The 21,886-nt window shown below is 40.9% G+C and overlaps 1 pseudogene; it reads left to right on the top strand.

The window, feature by feature from the left end:
- The first annotated feature begins 6,424 nt into the window (after positions 1 to 6,424).
- On the top strand, positions 6,425 to 16,504 carry LOC138871530 (uncharacterized; annotated as a pseudogene).
- Positions 16,505 to 21,886: the final 5,382 nt, after the last annotated feature.

Here is a 21,886-nt window from a genome sequence, read left to right as displayed (position 1 = left end):
TCCTTGTGGTTTTGGCAAGATTCGACGCGCGAGGAGGTCGATTCGAAAGGAAATGGCATCGCGGAGTAGACTTTTGGCCGTCTTGAGGTGAGTAATAGATGTAAATGTTGTTCTGAGGGTTTGAAACCCCGGACTTTCACATCGTAATGCTATATCGAGGCGTGACACGCACTCCAATTGCGAGTGCGGGGTCGGATACTATTGGTGATTGTGACTTGGTCCATCCCGTGTGATGTTTATACTATACTGGTGATTGATACACATACTTCATTGATATTACTGGGCTTGATGCCATGTTTGGGGCCTTGTGCCGATTTATAAAATCCTTCGAGGATTGATATTACTGCTTAGCATGATTTGCATATCATTTAATTTCAGTCCAAGGTTTTAAATGTTGTTTTGCAAACTCAGCCATAATTCTAAGTATTGAAAACTTAAATGATATTTTTAAATGTATTCCGGGCTGGGAACTTCTGTTTTTTAAATGCCCAAGGGGATTATTATATTATTTTCTGGACTGATTATAAAGGGACTTGAAACAGTGGTAACAATGACACTGTGTGATATACTTGAAACAGTGGTAACAATGACACTGTGTGATATACTTGAAACAGTGGTAACAATGACACTGTGTGATATACTTGAAACAGTGGTAACAATGACACTGTGTGATATACTTGAAACAGTGGTAACAATGACACTGGATGATATACTTGAACAGTGGTAACAATGGCACTGTATGATATAAATTGGTCAGGTAACAATGGCTGACCGGTCAGGTAACAATGACTGACCAAGATATTGCGCTTGGGCTGTAGGAGCCCCTCCGGAGTCTGTACACACCCCCAGTGAGCGCCGTCGACGATAAATAAATATGGATGGCTCGGGCTGCACGCCGCAGTGGGTACTGGAATGTACCATCATATGCATTGCATTGCATTCATGTATTTGTATTTATACTGGTGTTTAGCTGCTCAGTTCCATATGTTGCTGTATATTCGGATTGTAGCTTACTTTGTGTATTTACTGGATTTTCTTATCTTCGGACTGTAGTTACTTTTATTACTCACTGGGTCGGAGTACTCACTTTACTCCCTGCACCTTGTGTGCAGATCCAGGGCAGTCTCAGGCTCAGTAGATCCAGTTGATCAGCAGATCCAGCCTCTGGGAGTATCGAGGTAGCTGCACGGCGTTCGCAGCCATTGATCTTCTCCCTCCTATCCTATCTCTTTATTTCCGCATTATCGGACTTTGGATATACCGTGTATTAGGATGATATTCTGTATTCTAGAGGCTCAGATTCGTGACACCGGGTCCTAGTGAGATTATATTGTGTATTTTGTTAAAATCTTCAGTACTTTAATCTTGCTTAATTGATATTTCTTTCCGCTATTTTTGATAAATTGGGTAAAGTGTTGAATAATGGTCAGGCTTGCCTAGTAGTGTGCTGGGCGCCATCACGACCTAGATTTGGGTCGCGACAAAAGGTTTTTATAGGACTCAATGGTATCAGAGCCTAGGAATTTTCATGGCAAATATGTAATATATATGAAATATCCAACATAGATATGAAGCTTTTGGAATGGATCTGGGAGAAATAATTACTAAAAGTACTAGACTTGAAGAGGTAGATATATCTCAAAACCTTGAATTATTAAATAAATGTACAATTCCTAAAGTTTCTATAAAAACCATTTATGATTATGGTTGGTTTGATAAACTTTCTTCTAAACAATTGATAAAAACGACTGAACAGTCTTTGACATTAAATTCGTCTGAACAGACTATTCGTTTGTTAAACAAACACGATATAGATTTATATAAACATCATTATCATTATCTGCATATTGGTATGGTTCAAATTGCGTTTAAACCGTTAACCCTTAAAGGATTACCAGAGACCTTTTTAGCAGCTCTTAGAGATGCTAGAAATCTGAACTTCAGACAGTCTCTGATGGGTTCGATTGAATCTACTGTGGCCTATGGTCCAGTATATTTTAATACTCAACCCAATCTGCAACTATCTCTTTCTGATGTTAATATTCTTGATGCCTTGACTTTAAATGTGAAAACGCATGGTTATAATTATGCGCCTGGTTCTGAACTTATATGTCTGTCTTATAGGATTTATTTTAAATTATTATCTACTTTGAATCCTAGATGTAAGTTATATGATACATCAGATCAGACCATACTGGTAGAAACCAACTTTGCAAGGTCCAAGGTCACCACTAGGAGACCTATTAGGTGGGAAGAAATTAATTTCCCAACTACTTGGACTTTAAATTCGGTTATATCCCCAAGTCAGATTACTAACGACTTGTCGAATACTAAATTTTCGCATGTTACTCAAAATCCGGATGGTAGGATTTGTATTCAATTTGATGATAAGTCTACTATTTATAATAAACATTCGTTTTCTAATCATAGACTTCTACCTGCTTTTCAACATATTTCTCCTGTTGAACCAGTCTACGGTCTAGCTCGCAATCGTGCAGCCTCTTTACACACTATTACTAGTAAAGTTAGTAATAAGCCTGTCGAAAGGGTTGAAAGGGTTAAAGTTAACCCTCAAACAAATATTGTTCAGGACAATGACAATATTTCAGATAAGGATATTCCTTTTGTATCTGAGATGGATTTCGACCCCAATAGTACTTAATGATTCCACACCAAATTGATTTTAGCCCCGGTTCTCGGGCATGAAAATATATTCAAAAGGGATGTTTTAGTGATAAATGGAACCAGTTTAAAACGTGGTTTTTCAATACTTATAGTGTGACGACCCGAAGGGTCATCACCGTAGTTCTTCCTTGTTCCGCGCTTTCGAGGCCTTGAAAACCTCGCTTTTAGTTGCCTCGATTGGCGTGCGTAGTTCGGGCGCGTAGCCGGAAAGTTTTTATGTTAGAATATGTGAATTATGTGAAACATTTGATGAATTTTGGTATTAATATGCATAATGTTGACATCGGTCAACATTTTGGGTAAACGGACCCGGACCTTTGATTCGAAGGTCCCGGAGGGTCTGTAGAAAAATATGGGACTTGGGCGTGTGCCCGGAATCAAATTCTGAGGTCCCAAGCCCGAGAAATGAGTTTTTGAAAGAAATTGTTTTTCTGAAATTTGATATGAAAATTTGAAATGAAAAGGAGTTAGAAAATATAGGTATCGGGCTCGTATTTTTGTTCCGACGCCCGGTACAAGTCTTAAATATGTGTTAAGCACTAGCTGGAGACGCGCGGCCGTGATGCCTTTCTGTGCGGTCCGCGTGGCTGAGTCTGAGGGCTAGGGTTTTAGGTCAACTAGCATGGCCGCACACACAAAACAGTGCGGTCCGCGCTGGAAGGGTTCAGAGAAGCCCCAATTTTTCTCCCACTCGACGCGGCCGCAACACATTTTAGTGCGGTCCGCGCCAGGTCCTCAGAAAGGTATACAAGTTCGGAAATCTCAGTCATTTTTCACTTTTCAAAAACCCAAAACCTAAGAGGCGATTTTCCAAACAACTTTTCTTCTCCAAAACGATTGGTAAGTGATTTCTAACTTAATTTCTTTATCCCTTAACATCTTTTAATATAATTTCAACTTCAAATCAAAGATTTTCATGGGGAAAATTGGGTGTTTTGGGTAGAACCTAGGTTTTCTACAAATTGAGAAGTTGGACCTCAATTTGGGGTCCGATTTAAAAACAAATCATATATTTGGATTCATGGGGGAATGGGTAACCGGGTTTTGGTCCGAACCTCGAGTTTCGACCACGTGGGTCCGGGGGTATTTTTGACCTTTTTGGGAAAAACCTTGAAAAATCTATTTTCATGCATTGGGGATGATTCATTTAGTAATTATTAATGTGATTAAGTAACTTATGACTAGATCCGAGCGGATTGGTGGTGGAATCAAGAGGTAAAGCTATACTAGAAGCGTGAGTTGAGTTTGGAGCATTCGAGGTAAGTGTTTGTTCTAACTTTGGCTTGAGGGATTAAGATTTGGATATTATTTGCTACGTGTTAACTGTGGAGTACGATGTATAGGCATGGTGACGGTTATCTATACACCGGAGTCTAGCATGACCGTTAGTCGTAGTTGCTTTTAAATTCGAAAAATGTGAAACAGTTGAGCTAATTACTTGCTAATATAATTATGAAGTGATAGTTGAGAAGCAGATGAGTTAAAGAAGGAAGTGTGGTATTTTTCCCTTACCGGGACCTATTGTTAATTTGTTCTCCCTTACCGGGATGTTTAATCTTGTTGTATATTCCCTTTCCCCGATTGGTTGTGACTGATGATTGGGTGAGGAAGAGCAATTATGCACGAAGGGTCTTTCTGTGCCATGTTTTGATAATTATGCACAAAGGGTCTTTCCGTGCCATGTCTCTAATTATTTATGCACGAAGGGTCTTTCCATGCCATGTCTCTAATTATTTGAGCACGAAGGGTCATTCCGTGCCTTGATGTGAGAGTTATGTGAGGAAAGGCACGAAGGGTGATGCCCGTGCACTATATTTGACAGTTTTGGTGAGAATTGAGAGTAAAAGCACGAAGGTTCGTGTCGTGCAGTTGTTGATTCACTTGGTCTCTTTCATAGATGCTAATTATTCAGTTTCCATCTCTCTGTTCGTTGGTCTTATATCTAAATTGTTACACCCCACAGCATGTCCCCTCCCTATTATCTGTTTAAATTCTGTATATTTTTCCGTTGTTGCACATATATCTGTACAGGTTATTTGAGGTAGGTCCGGTCTAGCCTCGTCACTACCTCGCCGGGGTTAGGCCAGGCACTTACCAGCACATAGGGTCGGTTGTGCTGATGCTACACTTTTGTGCCCTTTTTGTGCACAGATTCGGGAGTATCTTACGGACCGCAGTAGCAGTAGATTGGGAGCGTGTCTTTAGTCCAGAGACTCCTAGGTAATTCGCTGGCGTGTGTGGGCTCTGAGTCTCATCTATTTTATTTCTGTTTGTTTTCATTGTATCGAAGCAGACTCCTTATGTATTTTCTTTCAAACTCTTATTTGTAGTATCTTATAGTAGTCCGTGAGTATTGTGACACTAAATCTTGGGTAGAGGATGATGTTAATTTTTCCGCATTTTCGTTCATTTAATATTAAATTAAGGCTTCCGCTTGAATTTATTGTTTTTATTATTATCTTGTTGAAAATTAGTTGAAAAGGTATGTTAAGGTTGGCTTGCCTAGCTCCGACAGTAGGCGACATCACGACTCCCGACGGTGGGGAATTCGGGTCGTGACAAGTTGGTATAAGAGCCCTAGGTTACCTAGGTCTCACAACTCACAGACAAGCTCAGTAGAGTCTGAGGAATCGGTACGGAGACGTCTGTATTTATTCCGCAGAGGCTACCGAGTTAGGAAAACTTCACCTTGTTCATTCTTGTCGTACGATTCTATTTCTCAAGTACTTATTGTCTTTCCACTCTGTTCTTTCGCAGATGGCGAGGACACGTGCTTCCTCTTCTACCGCGCATCAGCCTGGGCCCCCAGCAGTAGCCCCTATTAGGGGCAAAGGGCAAGGCCGAGGCCGTGCCAGAGGCCGATGCCGGGGCAGGGCTCAGCCCCGAACAACATTTCCAGCGACGGAGCCTCAGGTCGATTTTGAGGAGGAGGTTCCGGCCCCAGCTGTTCTAGTGGACCCAGCTCAGGTCCCAGAGGGTTTCATAGACACTCTAGTGCTTTAGGACGCTTTGGTACGACTGGTAGGCTTTATGGAGGGCATTTCTAGAGCGGGTTTACTTCCCGTAGCTCCAGCCACAACTCAGGCTAGGGGAGGAGTTCAGACTCCTGATACTCGTACTCCAGAGCCAGTAGCTCCTCAAGCTCAGGTTCCAGCAGTTCAGCCAGCTGTGGCAACCCAGTCAGGAATTGCGGCTCAGTCCAGTGATGGTGCGGCTATGTACGCGGATGCTTTGTGGAGGATTGATCGTTTCACCAAGCTCTTCACTACTACATATAGTGGCACTCCCTCAGAGGATGCTCAGGATTTCATATTCAGCTTTCATGAGGTTCTACGGACTATGGGAATTGTAGAGACCAATGGGGTCGATTTTGCCACTTTTCGCCTGGCAGGATCTGCCAAGACTTGGTGGAGGGATTTCTGTTTAGCCAGGCCAGCAGGGTTGCCATCATTGACCTGGGATCAGTTTTCAGAGTTATTTCTGGGAAAGTTCCTTCCAGTTACTCAGCGAGATGCTCTTCGCAGGAAGTTTGAGCGTCTCCAGCAGGGTCCTATGACGGTCACCCAGTATGAGACCCGGTTGATCTCGCTCGTCATGCCATTGTGATACTCCCCACCAAGAGAGAGAGGGTGCGGAGGTTTGTTGATGGGTTGGCCCAGCCGATCCGTGTTCAGATGGCCATGAGTGCCGTGGTGAGATTTCATTTCAGGAGGCGACAGATGGTGCCCTCCGGATAGAGATGGCACTTTCTCAGGGAGGTGGTCATGGGTCTGATAAGAGGCCCCGTTATTCCGGTAGATTTAGTGGTACCTCATCTAGATGTAGGGATTCATATGACAGAGGCCACTCTCAGAGGCCCTTACAGTCGGCACTTCAGGTTTCTCATGGTACTCCAGGTGGTGGTGGTCCTCAGTAGTATTATTCGGGTCAGCAGACCTTCAGCGCACCACTAGCCCCCATCAGTGCACCGCCACTTTTGAGCTTCAGGGGAGGACATACAGGTCGACAGGGCCAGCAGCCCCAGCAGCCGAGGGCATGTTATGGTTGTGGTGACCCGAGTCACACTGTCAGGTTTTTCCCCCGAGCCTCGAGTAGTTCTCAGCAGCAGGGTCCTCGCCCTACAATTCAGGTAGTAGGTGATCCACAGGCCTCCAAGCCAGCTAGAGGAGGGGGTAGGGATCATAGGGGTGGAGGCAGAGACCGTAGAGGTGGAGCTCGGACCGCTAGAGGCAGGGGTCAGCCAGCAGCCGATCGCCCCAGAGACACAGTTCAGGGAGGTGGGGGTCAGCCCCATTGTTATGCTTTGCCGGCCAGGCCAGAGGCCGAGTCATCAGATGCTGTGATTACAGGTACTATTCTAGTCTGTGGTAGGGGTGCTTCTGTGTTATTTGATCCGGGATCTACGTATTATTATGTGTCGTCCTATTTTAAACCCTATTTGATCATGCCTAGTGAGGCTTTTGGGTATTCCTGTATATGTGTCCACACCGGTTGGTGAATATATAGTGGTCGACCGAGTGCATCGTTCATGTGTGGTGGTATTTGACGGTCTTGAGACCCGTGTCGACTTATTGCTTTTAGATATGGTGGACTTTGACGCTATATTGGGGATGGACTGGTTGTCCCCGTATCATGCTATTCTGGATTGTCACGCCAAGACCGTGACCTTGGCCTTGCCAGATTTGCCCCAACTTGAGTGGAGAGGGACCCCAGGCCATGCCACCCGCAGTGTTATTTCGTATGTCAAGGCTCGACGTATGGTCAAGAAGGGGTGTCTAGCATATCTAGCATATGTTCGCGACTCTAGCGCAGAGGTTCCATCAATTGACTCTGTTCCTATTGTTCGGGAGTTCCCCGAGGTTTTCCCTTCAGACCTGCCGGGTATGCCTCAAATCATGGATATTGATTTTTGTATTGATCTGGCTTCGGGCACTCAGCCTATTTCCATTCCGCCATATCGCATGGCCCCGCCAGAGTTGAAAGAGTTGAAAGAGCAGCTTCAGGACTTGCTTGATAAGGGTTTCATTAGACCCAGTGTATCACCTTGGGGTGCACCAGTGTTGTTCGTGAAGAAAAAGGATGGGTCGATGAGGATGTGCATTGATTACCGGCAGTTGAACAAGGTGACGATAAAGAACAAGTATCCACTACCGCGGATTGACGATTTGTTCGACCAGCTTCAGGGTGCGAGGGTGTTTTCAAAGATAGATTTGAGATCTGGCTACCACCAGTTGAGGATTAGGGCGTCTGATGTCCCTAAGACAGCATTTCGCACTCGGTATGGGCACTATGAGTTTTTGGTCATGTCATTCGGATTGACTAATGCCCCAGCAGCGTTCATGGAGTTGATGAACCGAGTGTTCAGACCTTATTTGGACTTGTTCGTGATAGTCTTCATTGACGATATTCTTATATACTCCCGCAGTCAGGAGGAGCATGAGCAGCACCTCAGAGTGGTCCTTCAGACCCTAAAGGATAGTCAGTTGTATGCTAAGTTCTCAAAGTGCGAGTTTTGGTTGAGTTCGGTCGCATTCCTGGGTCATGTCGTATCAGCAGCAGGTATTCAGGTAGACCCGAAGAAGATAGAGGCATTCAAGAACTGGCCTCGACCAGCTTCAGCTACGGATATTCGGAGTTTCCTGGGGTTGGCAGGTCACTACCGTCGGTTCGTGGAGGGGTTTTCATCCATTGCAGCCCCTATGACCAAATTGACCCAGAAGAGTGTCCAGTTCAGGTGGTCGGACGAGTGTGAGGCGATCTTTTAGAAGCTCAAGACGGCTCTGACTACGACACCGATATTGGTTTTGCCCACAGGTTCAGGGCCATATACGGTCTATTGTGATGCGTCTCGTATTGGGATTGGTGCAGTGTTGACGCAGGAAGGCAAAGTCATTGCCTATGATTCGATGCAGTTGAAGATCCACGAGAAGAATTATCCGGTTCATGATCTCGAGTTGGCAGCCATTGTTCATGCCTTGAAGATCTGGAGGCATTACTTATATGGCATGACGTGTGAGGTTTACACTGATCACAAGAGTCTTCACTATCTGTTCAAGCAGAAAGAGTTGAATTTGAGGCAGAGGAGGTGGTTAGAGTTGCTAAAGGATTATGATGTTACTATCTTATACCACCCGGGGAAGGCCAATGTGGTGGCCGATGCATTGAGCAGGAAGTCCGCCAGCATGGGTAGTCTTGCTTATATTCCAGTCAGCCAGATATCGCTTGCTTTGGATGTTCAGGCCTTGGCCAATCGTCTTGTGAGGTTGGATATTTCTGAGCCTAGCAAAGTATTAGCTTGCACGGTTGCTCGTTCCTCACTATTAGAGCGTATCCGCGAGCGGCAGTTTGAGGATCCCCATTTGTGTGTCTTGAGAGACACGGTGCAGCGTGGAGGTGACAAGAAAGTAACCTTAGATGATGATGGTGTATTGAGATTGCAGGGGCGAGTTTGTGTGCCTAATGTTGATGGGATTCGAGAGTTAATCTTAGCGGAGGCCCACAGTTCTTGGTATTCTATTCACCCGGGCACTGCGAAGATGTATCGGGATCTAAGACAGCACTATTGGTGGCGTAAGATGAAGAAAGACATCGTTGCGCACGTGGCTCGATGTTTGAATTGTCAGCAGGTTAAGTATGAGCATCAAAGACCCGGTTGTCTATCTCAGGGGATTGCACTTCCCGAGTGGAAGTGGGAGAGGATTACGATGGATTTCGTTACTGGACTTCCTATGACTCGGAAAAAGTTTGATGCAGTTTGGGTCATTGTTGATAGGCTGACCAAGTCAGCGCATTTTGTTCCTGTTGAAGCCACCTATTCGTCCGAAAGGTTAGCCGAGATTTATATTAGAGAGATTGTTCGCCTTCATGGGGTGCCGCTATCTATCATTTCGGATCGGGGTACGCAGTTTACCTCGCATTTCTGGAGAGCGGTTCAGCGAGAGTTGGGCACCCAGGTTGAGTTGAGTACAGCATTCCATCCCCAGACGGACGGTCAGTCCGAGAGGACTATTCAGATTCTTGAGGACATGCTCCGAGCCTGTGTCATTGATTTTGGAGGCTCGTGGGACCAGTTTTTGCCTTTAGCAGAGTTTGCCTACAACAACAGCTACCAGTCCAGCATTCAGATGGCTCCGTACGAGGCGTTGTATGGTAGGCGATGTCGGTCTCCAGTTGGATGGTTTGAGCCGGGAGAGGCTCGATTATTGGGTACGGATCTGGTTCAGAAAGCCTTGGACAAGGTCAGGATTATTCAAGATAGACTTCGTACAGCTCAGTCCAGACAGAAGAGTTACGCAGACCACAAGTTCAGAGATGTTGCCTTCATGGTTGGTGAGCGGGTATTGCACCGTGTATCGCCTATGAAGGGCGTGATGAGATTTGGGAAGAAGGGCAAGCTCAGCCCTAGGTTCATCGGTCCATTTGAGATTCTTGATCGTATGGGAGAGGTGGCTTATCGACTTGCCTTTCCACCTAGCTTGTCAGCTGTGCATCCCGTGTTTCATGTGTCTATGCTCCGGAAGTATCGCGGAGATCCATCGCACGTGTTAGATTTCAGCACTGTCCAATTGGACAAGGATTTGTCATATGAGGAGGAGCCGGTGGCTATTCTAGACCGGCAGGTTCGACAGTTGAGGTCGAAGAGTTTTCCTTCGGTGCATGTTTAGTGGAGAGGTCAGCCTCCTGAGGCATCGACCTGGGAGTCTGAGTCCGATATGCAGAGCCGTTATCCTCATTTATTTCCCGACTCAGGTACTTCTTTCTTTTGTCCGTTCGAGGACGAACGATTGTTTTAGAGGTGGAGAATGTGACGACCCGAAGGGTCATCACCGTAGTTCTTCCTTGTTCCACGCTTTCGAGGCCTTGAAAACCTCGCTTTTAGTTGCCTCGATTGGCGTGCATAGTTCGGGCGCATAGCCGGAAAGTTTTTATGTTAGAATATGTGAATTATGTGAAACATTTGATGAATTTTGGTATTAATATGCATAATGTTGACATCGGTCAACATTTTGGGTAAACGGACCCGGACCTGTGATTCGACGGGCCCGGAGGGTCCGTAGAAAAATATGGGACTTGGGCGTGTGCCCGGAATCAAATTCTGAGGTCCCAAGCCCGAGAAATGAATTTTTGAAAGAAATTGTTTTTCTGAAATTTGATATGAAAATTTGAAATGAAAAGGAGTTAGAAAATATAGGTATCGGGCTCGTATTTTGGTTCCGACGCCCGGTACAAGTCTTAAATATGTGTTAAGCACTATCTGTAAAGTTTGGCTAAAAACGGACGTCATATGACGTGTTTCGGACTAAAAATGGAGAATTTGAGTTATGAAAGTTGAAGAAAAGAAAATCATGTGTTTGAGGCTTGATCCTATGTATATGATGTTATTTTGGCGATTTGATCGCACGAGTAAGTCCGTAAGATGTTTTTAAGGTTGTGTGCATGTTTGGTTTGGAGCCCCGAGGGCTCGGGTGAGTTTTGAATGGGGCCCGGGAGGTCTTGGACTTAAGAAAATGCAGGTTCAGGTGTTGCAGACACCAGCGCGGCCGCGGTCATTTCCGCGCGGTCCGCGCTGGAGACGCGCGGCCGCGATGCCTTTCTGTGCGGTCCGCGTGGCTGAGTCTGAGGGCTAGGGCTTCAGGTCAACCAGCGCGGCCGCGCACCAAAACAGTGCGGTCCGCGCTGGAAGGGTTCAGAGAAGCCCCAATTTTTCTCCCACTCGGCGCGGCCGCAACACATTTTTGTGCGGTCCGCGCCAGGTCCTCAGAAAGGTATACAAGTTCGGAAATCTCAGTCATTTTTCACTTTTCAAAAACCCAAAACCTAAGAGGCGATTTTCCAAACAACTTTTCTTCTCCAAAACGATTGGTAAGTGATTTCTAACTTAATTTCTTTATCCCTTAACATCTTTTAATATAATTTCAACTTCAAATCAAAGATTTTCATGGGGAAAATTGGGTGTTTTGGGTAGAACCTAGGTTTTCTACAAATTGAGAAGTTGGACCTCAATTTGGGGTCCGATTTAAAAACAAATCATATATTTGGATTCATGGGGGAATGGGTAACCGGGTTTTGGTCCGAACCTCGAGTTTCGACCACGTGGGTCCGGGGGTATTTTTGACCTTTTTGGGAAAAACCTTGAAAAATCTATTTTCATGCATTGGGGATGATTCATTTAGTAATTATTAATGTGATTAAGTAACTTATGACTAGATTCGAGCGGATTGGTGGTGGAATCAAGAGGTAAAGCTATACTAGAAGCGTGAGTTGAGTTTGGAGCATTCGAGGTAAGTGTTTGTTCTAACTTTGGCTTGAGGGAATAGGATTAGGATGTTATTTGCTACTTGCTAATGTGGAGTACGGTGTATAGGCATGGTGACGGTTATCTATGCACCGGAGTCTAGCATGACCGTGAGTCTTAATTGCTTTTAAATTCAAAAGATGTGAAACAGTTGAGCTAATTACTTGCTAATATAATTATGAAGTGATAGTTGAGAAGCAGATGAGTTAAAGAAGGAAGTGTGGTATTTTTCCCTTGATGGGACCTATTGTTGATTTGTTCTCCCTTGCCGGGATGTTTAATATTGTTGTATATTCCCTTTCCCCGATTGGTTGTGACTGATGATTGTGTGAGGAAGAGCGATTATGCACGAAGGGTCTTTCTGTGCCATGTTTTGATAATTATGCACAAAAGGTCTTTCCGTGCCATGTCTCTATATATTTATGCACGAAGGGTCTTTCCATGCCATGTCTCTAATTATTTGAGCACGAAGGGTCATTCCGTGCCTTGATGTGAGAGTTATGTGAGGAAAAGCACGAAGGGTGATGCCCGTGCACTATATTTGACAGTTTTGGTGAGAATTGAGAGTAAAAGCACGAAGGTTGGTGCCGTGCAGTTGTTGATTCACTTGCTCTCTTTCATAGATGCTAATTATTCAGTTTCCATCTCTCTATTCGTTGGTCTTATATCTAAATTGTTACACCCCACAGCATGTCCCCTCCCTATTATCTGTTTAAATTCTGTATATTTTTCCGTTGTTGCACATATATCTGTACAGGTTATTTGAGGTAGGTCCGGTCTAGCCTCGTCACTACCTCGCCGGGGTTAGGCCAGGCACTTACCAGCACATAGGGTCGGTTGTGCTGATGCTACACTTCTGTGCCCTTTTAGTGCACAGATTTGGAAGTAGCTTACGGACCGCAGTAGCAGTAGATTGGGAGCGTGCCTTTAGTCCAGAGACTCCTAGGTAGTTTGCTGGCGTGTGTGGGCTCTGAGTCTCATCTATTTTATTTCTGTTTGTTTTCATTGTATCGAAGCAGACTCCTTATGTATTTTCTTTCAAACTCTTATTTGTAGTATCTTATAGTAGTCCGTGAGTATTGTGACACTAAATCTTGGGTAGAGGATGATGTTAATTTTTCCGCATTTTCGTTCATTTAATATTAAATTAAGGCTTCCGCTTGAATTTATTGTTTTTATTATTATCTTGTTGAAAATTAGTTGAAAAGGTATGTTAAGGTTGGCTTGCCTAGCTCCGACAGTAGGCGCCATCACGACTCCCGACGGTGGGGAATTCGGGTCGTGACATATAGCAAAGATGATTTGAATAGTATTTCTCAAGAATTTTATGAAACTTGTGCCCTGCATAATCAAATTATGTATTTTGTTCCTTGGTTTATAACAACTTATTTGCCTCTTTATATAAAGGTATTAGAAAGATCTTATAAAGATGGGAGTGGTAATATTACTAAAGCCATTTATCCTCCTCAGGCCCCCTTTATTTTACCTAATAATATTGGTATTACCTTCATTGCCTTTCAAAAATTTATTGATGATAATGTTGCAACTATTAGTATCGCAGAAATTAATAAATTGATTTCTCAAAACAATTATTTGGGTTTATATGTAAAGATTTTAGGAGAACATATCGGTTTTCTTGATAAAAAACTGGATGATTTGACTGTTTTAATAAAAGAAATGAGTACTAAGAAAGGACCAATTGATATTACCTCCACTTCAGGAAGTAAAACAGTTGATCAAGCTATTCTTACTCATATTCAAAGACCTCCTGAGATTCAGGATTTTAAATTTAAATCTCTTGATGACTTAGCACAACTTTTTGATAAAAAGCTTTCTGGTTTGAATGTTAGACCAATTGATTTATCTAAAAATTTTGCTGATAGAATTGAGACCATTTTTGATTATAAAACTGAGACATGGTCAGAGTTTAATAAACTCAAAGGTATAGTTAAACCCAATAGTAGGTATGTTGAAAACCTAGGATGCAAACATACTATTATCCCCGTCCTACTCCTCAAGATGTGTTGATTGAGGAACGTTACTGGAATCAGGCTAATACGTCTTATAGCGGTTCCAAAATTTATGAATGGAATCTTGATGGTTTAACTGATAGATAATTAACCATTCTCGTACATAAAATGCTTATGTATTCGATTATCTGCAAAAGTGTTAAAAATACGGATATAACTATTTGCAAAATGATTATTGCAGGCTTTACTGGCCAACTTCGTGGCTGGTGGGATAAATATTTATCTGTTGAAGAAAAGGCTTTCGTTATTAATGCTACAGCCGTAGACGAGGGTGTTGATAATATAGGTATGGCTCTAGTTAAGGGTAGAGAAGATGCAGTGTATACCCTTGTCCTTACAATTTTAGAGCATTTCAATGGTAGATTTACCTCAAATCATGAGACCATCAGAACCTTACTTAATGGGCTTAGATGTAAGACCCTTAGTGAATTTAGATGGTATAAAGATACTTTTATGAGTAGGGTTATGGAACTACCCGAGAATAAATATGAGCATTGGAAAGCTAAATTTATAGACGGCCTCCCTTCTTTATTTGCTGAAAAGGTAAGGAAAGTATTAAGGGGTAATTACGGTGAAATTCAGTATGGTAATTATACCTATGGTAAACTTATAGGAGTCTGTACACAAGAAGGATTAAACTTGTGTAATGAGCTAAAGCTTTCTAGACAGCTTAAGATTGATAAGCTTAAAGAGAAATCCCAATTAGGTGACTTTTGTACCCAGTTCGGTTTACCCGGAACCTCTACTCAAAGTAAGAAGAAGAAGAAAAACAGATATCATAGGTATCCTAACCCGGATAGCCCGTATAAGAAAAAGAGGTCTAGATATAGGTCTAAGGAAGAGCGTGATACTAGAAAAGCGCATCGAAAATCTACTCGATTTACGAACAATAGATCAAAGAGAGATCTCGCTGATATTAAGTGTTATAAGTGTGGAAAGTTTGGTCATATTTCTCCAAATTGCAAGATTCAAAAGCTGAAAACCTTAGAACTCGATGATGAGTTACGCGATAAGGTTTATGGCTTGTTATACACTTCAGGATCAGAATCTGACTATTACTCTGAAACTGAATCTGAAGATGAAGTTGATTTAATTGATTTATATGGTAATGATAAAAATGTTGATAGGTTCTTGCACTTCTTGCAAAGGTGATATTTGTACTTGTGATGATGACGAATTTTATAAATTGCAATCACAATTTCATGATTCAAATATGAAAAGTATTACATCTGAAAATGTAATAGAACTTTTAAAGGAAGTTACCGATGAAAAACTTCGTGAAAAAATTATTAATCTAGCTACAAGTACTAGTTCTAGTAGTTCAAAACCTTTTGAAAGACATAAGAACGAATTTGAATATTTTGCACCTTATTCTTTGTCTGAAATTAATAAACGACTTCATAAGTCTAGCACACCTAGCAGAGATGCTTCTTATGATAATTTAAAGGAAGAAATTGAAAATTTGAAAAAGGATATTAGGTCTCTTAAGAAAAATCAAATGATTTGCGATCACCGAATTACTCAAATTGAGAATAATAATTCTGTACCTGAATTTTTGACTAAAGAATTTCTGAATTTTCTAAAAAGGAAAAGAAATTTCTGATATGACTGAAGAAAAATCTGATATGTTTTTAGGTATGATGCAAATTATTACTGCGCATAAATGGTATATTAAATGTACTATTTTGATCGATAATAATTTTTCTATAACTGATGTGGCCATGATTGATAGTGGTGCTGATGTAAGCTGCATTCAGGAAGGATTAATTCCAACTAATATTTTCAAAAGACCACTCATTTGGTTAAATCCGCTTCTGGTCATGCTTTAGATATAGAGTATAAACTACCAAACACCCATATTTTCCAAAACAAAGTCTGTATTCCTCATTTCTTCTTTTTGGTAAAAAACCAGTTTTACCCTCCAATTATACTTGGAACCTCTTTTATTAATGCTATTTACCCTTTTAATAACATAGATGCACAGGGTTTTTCTGCTACTTATCAAGATAAAGAGATAAGTTATTCTTTTGTTACAGATCCCGTAACTAGAGATATTAACGCCTTGATTAATATGAAACAAAGGCATGTTGATTGATTACAATTAGAAATATTAAGCATGAATATATTCGATACTTTACAATCTGCTAAGGTTCAGCAAAAGATTAAATTGATTGCTGAAAAGATGGCTGTTGATGTTTGCGCTGATCACCCTAGTGCCTTTTGGAACCGAAAAAGGCATATTGTAACTCTTCCTTACGAAGAAAACTTCTCCGAGGATGATATCCCTACTAAATCTCGACCTTGCCAGATGAATGCTGAATTAGTCGAATTCTGCAAAAACGAGATTGACAGCTTGTTATAAAAGGGTTTGATAAAACCCTCAAAATCTCCTTGGTCATGTTCTGTCTTTTATGTTAATAATGCTGCAGAAAAGGAACGTGGTATTCCTAGATTAGTTATAAATTATAAACCATTGAATAAACATCTAAAATAGATTAGATATCCTTTCCCCAATAAAAGGGACTTGCTATTGTGATTATATGACGCCAATATATTTTCAAAATTCGATTTAAAATCTGGATATTGGCAAATTCAAATTTTTAAGGAGCATACTTATAGAACTGGTTTTAATGTTCCATTTGGGCAATATGAATGGAATGTCATGCCATTTGGTTTAAAAAAGGCCCCTTCTGAATTTCAGAAAATTATGAATGATATTATTAACCCTTATCTAGATTTTATCATCGTTTATATTGACGACATATTAGTATTTTCTAAAACATTAGAGATATATATTAAGCATCTTGATATTTTTAAGAAAATTGTAATACAAAACGCTTTAGTAATTTCTAAACCAAAAATAAGTCTATTCCTAACAAATGTTCGATTTTTAGGTCATAATATTTGCCAAGAAAAAATTACCCCGATAAAAAGATCGATTGATTTTGCCTCAAAATTTCCTGATGTTATTACTGACAGGACACAATTACAAAGATTTTTGGGAAGTTTGAATTTGTCACGACCCAAATCCCAGTCGTGATGGCGCCCAACACACTACTAGGCAAGCCCGACCATTATTCAACACTTAACCCAATTTATCAAAAATAGCGGAAAGAAATATCAATTAAGCAAGATTAAAGTACTGAAGAATTTAACAAAATACACAATATAATCTCACTAGGACCCGGTGTCACGAATCTGAGCCTCTAGAATACAGAATATCATCCTAATACATGGTATATCCAAAGTCTGATAATGCGGAAATAAAGAGATAGGATAGGAGGGAGAAGATCAATGGCTGCGAACGCCGTGCAGCTACCTCGATACTCCCAGAGGCTGGATCTGCTGATCAACTGGATCTACTGAGCCTGAGACTGCCCTGGATCTGCACACAAGGTGCAGGGAGTAAAGTGAGTACTCCGACCCAGTGAGTAATAAAAGTAACTACAGTCCGAAGATAAGAAAATCCAGTAAATACACAAAGTAAGCTAAAATCCAAATATACAGCAACATATGGAACTGAGCAGCTAAACAACAGTATAAATAGAAATACATGAATGCAATGCAATGCATATGATGGTACATTCCAGTACCCACTGCGGCGTGCAGCCCGAGCCATCCATATTTATTTATCGTCGACGGCGCTCACTGGGGGTGTGTACAGACTCCGGAGGGGCTCCTACAGCCCAAGCGCAATATCTTGGTCAGTCATTGTTACCTGACCGGTCAGCCATTGTTACTTGACCAATTTATATCATACAGTGCCATTGTTACCACTGTTCAAGTATATCATCCAGTGTCATTGTTACCACTATTTCAAGTATATCACACAGTGTCATTGTTACCACTATTTTAAGTATATCACACAGTGTCATTATTACCACTGTTTCAAGTATATCACACAGTGTCATTGTTACCACTGTTTCAAGTCACTTTATAATCAGTCCAGAAAATAATATAATAATCCCCTTGGGCATTTACAAAACAGAAGTTCCCAGCCCGGAATACATTTAAAAATATCATTTAAGTTTTCAACACTTAGAATTATGGCTGAGTTTGCAAAACAACATTTAAAACCTTGGACTTAAATTAAATGATATGCAAATCAAGCTAAGTAGTAATATCAATCCTCGAAGGATTTTACAAATCGGCACAAGGCCCCAAACATGGCATCAAGCCCCGTAATATGAATGAAGTATGTGTATCAATCACCAGTATAGTATAAACATCACACGGGATGGACCAAGTCACAATCCCCAATAGTATCTGACCCCGCACTCGCCCTGGAGTGCGTGTCACGCCTCAATATAGCGTTACGATGTGAAAGTCCGGGGTTTCAAACCCTCAGAACAGCATTTACATCTATTACTCAACTCAAGACGGCCAAAACCACAAGTAATATATTACAATAGGCTAAGGTAATATAACTCAATCGAAAAGACTCGAAAAATATCGAAAATCACGAAATTTGCAAAACCCGAGCCCCGGGTCCACTTCTCGAAAAATTACGAAAGTTACATCACCGGATTCCTCGTCTCACCACGAGTCCGTACATATAGAATTTACCAAAATCGGAGTTCAAATGACCCCTTAAATCTTCATTTTAGAATTTCAGTCTCAAGCCCTAATTTCTTATAATTTGGCTATGTTTTCATGGATTTCAAGGATGATTCTTCAATAAAATCATATATTTAACTCATAAAACTTACGTCCAATCGATCTCAGTTGAAACTCCCTTCAATCCCCGTCCAAAAGCTCTCAAAATGACTGAAAATGGTGGAAAAATGACCCAATATTGTATATAAATTCACTGCCCAGATTTTTCGCAATTACTATTCACCCGCGCGGTACTGTTCACACACGGGTTACTGTTCACTGCTGCTAAAAAAATGCACCAGCAGCCAATTTAAATTGCAGCAGAGCCATTTAACTCCAACATACGAACTCGGAATTAGACGATTCTTGTTCCTATGAGTCACAAATAATAATACGAACACAACCCTTTAATCGAAATTCAATTCGGAGCTCATTTTCCCAGTGCGATATCCATTTTGCTCGTTAAATAATTACTCATGTTTCGCGTCAAAAACCTAATCGCGACTTGATGAAATTAGACCAAAATTTCCAGATCAGTCCTATAATTCATTATCAAAATTTCGGAAGTCTCGGAATCAAATTTGGATCTCTAGAACTAAAAATGAACCTTTAGATCATCACATTTATGCTCAAAACGGCAAAAACTCTTCCAAAATTTGTCCGAGCCTCATGGGATCCCAACAAAGTATACTAACAAGTCCCATAATATGACACAAACTTAGTTGTTCCTTCGAATCACCAAAAAACAACGCAAAAATACTAAATTCACCACGGACTCAAGCCTATGAACTTTGAAACTTCAAATTTTCACATCTTATGTCGAAACACGTCAAAACTAGTCCGAATGATCTCAAATTTTGCAGACAAGTCCAAAATGACATAACGAAGCTACAGCAATTCTCGGAATTCCATTCCGAGCCTCGGATCAAAATCTTACCTATCAACCGGAATTCGCCAAAATACTAACTTTGCCGATTCAAGCTTAATTCTACACCGGTCATCACAAAAATATTCCGGACACACTCCTAAGTCCCAAATCACCTAACAAAGCTATCCGAACCATAAAATTCACATTTCGAGCGCTCTAACACATAAGTCAATATCCGGTTGACTTTTCCAACTTAAGCTTCCTTAAAAGAGACTAAGTGTCTCAAACCTTACCAAAATCATTCAGGAATGACTTCAAATTTTGCACACAAGTCACATTCGACATTACGGACTTGCCCCAACTTTCGGAATCGCATTCCGACCCCGATATCAAAATTTCCACTTCCGGTCGAATTTTCTCAAAAACCTTCAAATTTCTATATTTAGCCAAACGGCTCCAAAATGACCTACGGACCTCCGAATTCACTTCCGATCGCGCTCCCAAATCCAGAATCACCATACGGAGCTACTCCCAGTCTCGGAATTCCAAACGGACATCAATAACACTGAAATGCATTTTAAGCCAAACTGATGCAATTTCTTCTAAAATGCTATCTTCCACAATAGGCGCCAAAATGCTCCCGGGTTATCCAAAACCCGATCCGGGCATACGCCCAAGTACGAAATCATCATACGAACCTGTTAGAACCTTCGGATCCCAATTCCGAGGTCTTTTACTCAAAATTCCAATCCTAGTTCATTTCTTCAATTTTAAGCTTTCAAAATGAGAATTTCCATTTAGATTTGACTCCAAACTTCCTGAATTTTAATTCTGACCATACACTCAAGTCAATATACCTGAGATGAAGCTGCTCATGGCCTCAAACTGCTGAATGACGCGCCGGAGCTCAAAACGACCGATCGGGTCGTTACAGAATTATATATCTCCTTTCTACAAAAGTTTATCTCGGGATCTAGCCCCTTTATACGACAAGCTGAAAAAGGATCATAAGAAACCTTGGACTGACCAGCATACTGCGTTAATCAAAAGTATTAAACAACGTGTTAAGTCTTTACCTTGCTTAACTCTTGCTAATCCTACATGGCAAAAAATTATCCAGACCGATGCATCCAACATTGGCTACGGTGGGATTTTAAAATAAGTGAATCCCAACAATAAGAGTGAATACCTGATAAGATTTCACTCTGGTAAATGGACCGAAGCCCAGAAGAAATATGCTACTGTGGCTCATGAAATGTTGACTATTGTTAAATGTGTTTTAAAATTTCAAGACGATTTATATAATCAAAAGTTTTTAATAAAAACTGATGCTCAATCTGTTAAATATATGTTTGACAAAGATTTCAAACATGATGCATCTAAATTAATATTTGCTAGATGGCAAGCTCAGCTAGCGCCTTTTGATTTTGAAATTCAATACAAAAAAGGAATTGATAATTTCCTTCCGGATTTCTTATCCCGAGAATACCTTGATTAATTATGAATTTTTATACGACCTTTCTAGAAGAAGAATTATTAATTACTATCCTTAAAGTGGTTAGATTAAATCGAGATCTACAAAGTCTCATAATTGATTTGATAATTGAAGATATCGTTGATAACCGGATTAAAAATCATAATCATATTGAAATTGTTAGGAATTCATACCTATACTAAAATTATTAGGGATGATATGTTGGATTATTGCTTCTCAGAATAAATTGACTTGTTATTTGTGCAGAATGGACCCTTCATGGGCCACCAGAGGCAGAGGTAGGGGAAGATCTTCCCCTAGTAGATCATATTCTCAAGGATCGTCATACGGAACCTCATCAAATTCTCCAGTGATACAAGCAGGGAAAAGGAGTTTAATAAACTCAAAGATTTTCCATAAAGGAGATTCTTCATCAGGTCCATCTATACATCTGGATGATATTCCAGAAGATGATCCATTATATGGTCATCTACAGGCATATTTGGCTTCCAAAAAGCAAAGTAATACATTTGCTTCAATCGCTAGAGAAGAAGACAACGATGATATTAAGTCTTACGAAAAATTACCAAAGAAAGAAATAATATTTCTCCTAGAAAACTCTGAGATTCAGCGAAAAGATGAACCATGGAAGATATTCCAGAGATATTTGATTAATGGATTATACTACCCGGGTGAATCATATAAAACCCGCACTTATTATGAGACTATTCTAATCAATACAGGTAGTGCAGAATTCCAGCACTTTTCGGGTTATAACACAAATGAGAACGTTTATAACTTCTCAAAAATCATTATCAAACAGATTATATCTGTTGAAGAATGGAGAATTTCAACAAAGAAAGAAAGGCAGATAAGCCTTAATAAATCACCTATGAATTTTACTTATTGGGATTATATCCAAGCATTTGATAGAGTGT

This window comes from Nicotiana sylvestris, chromosome 6, assembly GCF_000393655.2.
Source record: "Nicotiana sylvestris chromosome 6, ASM39365v2, whole genome shotgun sequence".
In the NCBI taxonomy this organism is placed as follows: Eukaryota; Viridiplantae; Streptophyta; class Magnoliopsida; order Solanales; family Solanaceae; genus Nicotiana; species Nicotiana sylvestris.
Note: the sequence above shows the minus strand (reverse complement) of the source record. Positions and strands in the feature narration are given on the sequence as shown.